At 44.8% G+C, this 5,167-nt stretch overlaps 1 pseudogene; it reads left to right on the top strand.

The window, feature by feature from the left end:
* Positions 1–1,104: 1,104 nt before the first annotated feature.
* LOC102850514 lies at positions 1,105–2,303 on the top strand (annotated as a pseudogene).
* Positions 2,304–5,167: the final 2,864 nt, after the last annotated feature.

Below are 5,167 nucleotides of genomic sequence, written 5' to 3'. Positions count from 1 at the left end.
GTTTAGAGGGTGGAGATCAAATCACGGAGTCAGTCACATCAGTTCTCAGTGGGAAGAAAATGAAGGAAAGAGATATGAAAGTGTCCAGTGGCGTAACGTGTGATGGTGTCCAAAAGAGTCAGGGATAGTTTCACAGAGGAAACGATACGTGAAGACAACCTTTCCAGAGACAGAGAATGACATGCAGCTGACATTCCCAGAACTACTTAGGAAAATGTTCAGTCCACCTCATTGACAAGGTATGTTCCACTTTCACCCTTGTTCTAACAATCTCATTTCAAAATCTTTGGGGAATAATTCATCTGCATACAAAAGCAGAACAATGAATAAGGAAGACCTAAGAAGATGAATGGACGACTTTCAATTCTGATTTTGCCTAAGAACCCTGACTAAGCATTAGTCGTTGCTGGACTACCAGGGGAATGAGCAGCTGGGCGTGAAGAGCAGCACAGTGGAAGACACTGCTTAGAGGTAAGATGACAAGACTCTCAATCATCTACTTTGGGCATGGATTTTGGAGAAAAAGAATACTGTGCTTGGTAGAAGACCAGAAAGAAAGGAAGATCCTCAAAGTCTTTTCCTTTCTTTCAATCCAATCAAAATTGATTGACTTTCTTTTAAAATCAAAGGATTGACACCTTATCCACAATAAAAAGCTCAAAAATTATGAGCAGTGGAGATGGTAATTTGCTCTAGGTGGTGTTTTGGTCTGATCAACATAGTATTGAAACAGATTCTACAGTATCTAATAGCTTGTAATAGAATACATATTACAGATGATTTTAGGGTATATACAACAATGGTTTGCCTAATAAGTACTGTCTAAAATCCAATACAGGGATTGCTGCAATGGGCACAATTGTGTCAGAGATGATGAGGATGGCAAGGCCTGGCAGCGTTCAGAATTATTGTTCGCGGCTGTGGTAACAACAAAATTATGTTGGGAAATAGTAGTGGGAGGGCGAGGGGCTGGGACTGGCGGGTGCTGGAGCCGGAGCCCCAGAACATCGATCAGTTCCTGAAAACTGCCTTGTTCACACTGGGTGAATTCTCAGCGCTGAAGAGGAAGCTGGCACAGGAGCTGCCCAAACACGGGAGTGCGGAATGATCCTCACCGGCCAAGAACACGTCAATGACCCGAGTCTGAACGGGCAGCAAAGCCCAGCTGTTACCCTGGGGTGTCCCTGGAAGGCTCCTGGATCCTGCCTCACGCCATGGGCCACCCAAGCTGACCAATTCCGCTGGACGGTGCCCACCCCCCTCGACTGCCTGCGGCTGCGAATGAACACCCCGAAACAGCGGGTCTGCACCCTTTTTATCATCACCTCCAAGTTCACCTGCTTGGTCTCCCTCGCCATCTACTGGCACGTGGTGGGTGAACCCAAGTGCCAAGGTCAACTGTATAGCCTGCCTGCTGACGTCCCCTGCCCCCAGCTGGCGACCCCCATGCCGCCCCCCAGCAGCTCCCCACCTGGCAACATCTTCTTCTTGGAGACGTCGGAGCAGACTCACCCCAACTTCTTGTTCATGTGCTCCGGGGATTAGGCGGCCCAGGCACACCCTGAGGTCCCCATGGTGGTGCTGATGAAGGGCCTGGCTGCGGGCAACGCGTTGCGGCCCCGGAACCTGGGCAGCATGGCGCTGCTCGGCCGCTTCCTCCCCTCCCCGTGCAGGTGTGCGTGCTGGACCTGCGCGCACTGTTCCATGGCACGCCGCTGACCGCCTGGCACGTCTCCGCACGCCGCCGCCGGGACCCCGACCTGGTGCTCTCGGCCACCGCCCGCATCGCGCTGCTCTGGAAGTTCGGCGGCTTCTACCTGGACACGGACTTCATCGTGCTGCGCAGCCTGCGGAACCTGAGCAACGCGCTGGGCGCGCAGTCCCGGGACCTGCTCAACGGCGCCTTCCTGGCCTTCGAGCGTGGCCGCGAGTCCGTGGTGCTGTGCTTGCAGGACTTCGTGGTGCAAGCTCTGGGTGGGGGCCACCAGGGCCCGCAGCTGCTCACGCGCGTCTTCAAGAAGTCGTGCGCCATCCGCAGCCTGAGCGAGCACAGCGCCTGCCGCGGTGTCACCACCCCCTGCCCCGCGAGGCCTTCTACCCCATCCCCTGGCAGAACTGGAAGCGGTACTTCAAGGAGGTGGGGCCCGAGGAGCTGGCACAGCTGCTCAACGCCACCTACCCGTCCACGTGTGGAACAAGAAGAGCCAGGCACTCGCTTCGAGGCCACGTCGTGGACGCTGCTGGCTCAGCTCCAGGCACGTTACTGCCCCACGACGCACGAGGCCATGAAGATGTACTTGTGAGAGTCTGTCCTGGCCAGAGCGACCCTATGAACAAAAAGACCTGAAGCCCCTCCACAGCTATTGACATTTCTCAATGTTCATAGAGTTTTTTGGAATGGGAATAAATATGGATCTCTTCCAATCATTTGGCCAAGTAGTTGTCCTCCAGATTTCTTGGCACGACATTGTAAGTATATGCAGGACAGCATATGCTTGCTGAAACACGCCAATTGGTATTCTGTCAATTCCTGGGGTTTTATTTTTTTGCCAAGTCCTTCAGAGCAGCCTGCACAGGCCTTCATCACCATTGCCTCTTGTTCGTGTGTTGTTTCTTGAAATTTTTCTTTTTGGTACAATGACTCTGAATACTCCTTCTATCTGCTTTTAATGCTTCTTGATTTATTCAATATCCTGCCCATAGCATCCTTAAGCATTGCAGCTCATTGCTTGAATTTATTCTTTAGTTTATTCAACTTAAGAAAAGCTGAGTTAATTCTGCCGTTTTGATTTTCTGACTCCAGCTCTTTGCACATTTCTTCCTGGGTAGCCCTTTGAAATCTTCTATTCAGTTTCACAATTTCTTGATTGACACACAGACAGAATGACATAATTCTGAGATAGTAAACCTACTCTGTCGTAGTATGAAAGGAGACAAGGACAGCTTTGTAAACACAGATTTTCTTTCAAGCTCTTACTGTTACCCATTCAGAAGCAACTATAAATCCAAGGCCCTAAATCCCTTGGGCGGAGAATCCCCTTCTCTCTCCCTCAGAGTGGATTCAGATCATCAGAGAGTTACTGCCTTTGAACGACCAGTACTGCTCCCTATGGAAGACACTGCAGATACCCCTTTTGTATACACAGAGATAATCTTTTGGGAGACATTTGTTGTATAACATGAAAACATCAGAGATTATCTGACTCCTCCAATTAAAATTTTAGGAAATGGGAAGGATCTTTTGGGAAAATCAATGTAGTCAAACTTTGCAAATAGAGTAATATAAAACATCCTTTAATAGAATAACATTAGGGCCAAGACAAACAAAAAATTTTAGTACTCACTTTCAGTTATTCATAAAGTCTTTATTCTTGGCCAAAATTTCAACACTTACAGAACTTTGTTATTTATTTTGCATGCTGACTATTTTGGAATTAACAGGACGAGATTCTGAGTGTAAGAGTCTTAGAGAACTCTCTGTTTCTTGTATCATAGTAAAGTTGGTTCAATTATAATTCCTTTTTATATGGTTTAATTTCTCTATTAATCACTTTCCCCCCTAAGCTGTTGACCGGGACTCAACATCTGCCTCATTGTGTATGATTACAAAAAGAAGGTCAGTCGTTATTGCCCCAGATTGTATTGCTTTCTTCCTGTGCTTCTGAATGTCTTTTATTTGATAACACCAATTGGAAACAGGACTTGTGGTTGAAATGGTACTCCAGAAGAAAACAATGAATGATAATGAAAGTTAGCAGAAGGGAAAGAAACAATTGTTTGAAAAATCTCTGTCTTATTCAATGTCCAGAATGCTGATTACTTTGGGGACGACAGAAGTCTGTGTTAGCTTAGGGAACTTGGTTTGTGCATCATACTGCTTTAGGGGAATTTGGCTGCATTTTTAATTCCCTGACCGAGGTTGTTCCAATCAAACAAAATTTTATTCTTTTCACTTGTGCTCCAGATGGAAGAAAATGTAAACAGCTGTCCAAGTGGTGATGGAGTCTTTTCTTCCACATTCTTGCATGTCATTAAGAGGGGGATTTACTTTTTCAGCAAATTCAAACCTCCAAAACCCAGTAATCAAATTTTTCTGCTCTCCCTTCCTTTGTATTCCAGCTATCATCAATTGCTTACTCTCAGAAATAGTTTCCCAAAGATGAGGCATCATAAGTATGCCTGGTCATTATCCTATTTACTCTCGTCAGTACCATATAGAATTATGTTGTTTACAAGAATTGGCCTCTGGAGGAGACGCTGTAAACACAACCAAGTGACAGCTGGCGTGGAATCAGCTCGTCCTGGTCAGAGAGATAGTAGGTAGGTGTGTGCCTTCCAAGATGGCAACTTGGCTGTGGTTATTGCTTGAGGCTGCAAAAAAACCACTCAGTAGTTTACAAGATACTAAATGGATGTGAATGCGAGAATGCTATGAGAAAATCTGGATATTTAAACAAAAGCAATGGAATTTGTCTTGTATTTTTTTTTAAGCTGATGGGATAATTATGCTCAATCAAGAAGCAAACAATAAATTGTACAATTAATGCACTTACCAAAATTTTACTTTTGAGGTACCTCTATATCAAGGATATTAAGCAAGTAATGGATGCATGTACCCTTTAAGCAATCAATAAAAGCTCTCAAAACCTTTGGAGAGTACATATAAAGGTTGTTTTAGAGTTTCTATTGAAAAGTAAAATGCATTTGGGGGTTTTCAAGTAAATGGTAATAAAATCATCAATATGCTCAAGGAAGGAATTGGAGAATAATTGAGGGTCATAAAGGAATATTGACTCATGGAGTTGGAGGAACATATACAGGGATTTACACACTCATACATGATTTTTAATACTGGTTTCATAAGTTTTTAAGGATGATTTTTATTTTATGGAAACTGCTGCGATCCTTGTTGATTTTAAAACTTAACCACTCCATTAACTAGAACTCACTGACATTATTACAGTAGAATATAATTTTGTGTTTCTCTCTTTTTAATCCTTGTTCTTTCAGTGAAAGTTTGCAGAGCCATCAGGTTTCCATTCGATGATTTATACAGATTTTTCCTAACACTAATTACAGTCCCCGCATTGTACTGGTACTTTCCTACATCCAGCAAATTTTCCTTCTCTTCATCTTTCTACTCTAGCCCATGCTGCCTTCTGACACT

The sequence above is a fragment of the Elephantulus edwardii genome, unplaced genomic scaffold (genome assembly GCF_000299155.1).
Source record: "Elephantulus edwardii isolate Elephantulus edwardi_28Jun2011 unplaced genomic scaffold, EleEdw1.0 scaffold00200, whole genome shotgun sequence".
In the NCBI taxonomy this organism is placed as follows: Eukaryota; Metazoa; Chordata; class Mammalia; order Macroscelidea; family Macroscelididae; genus Elephantulus; species Elephantulus edwardii.
Note: the sequence above shows the minus strand (reverse complement) of the source record. Positions and strands in the feature narration are given on the sequence as shown.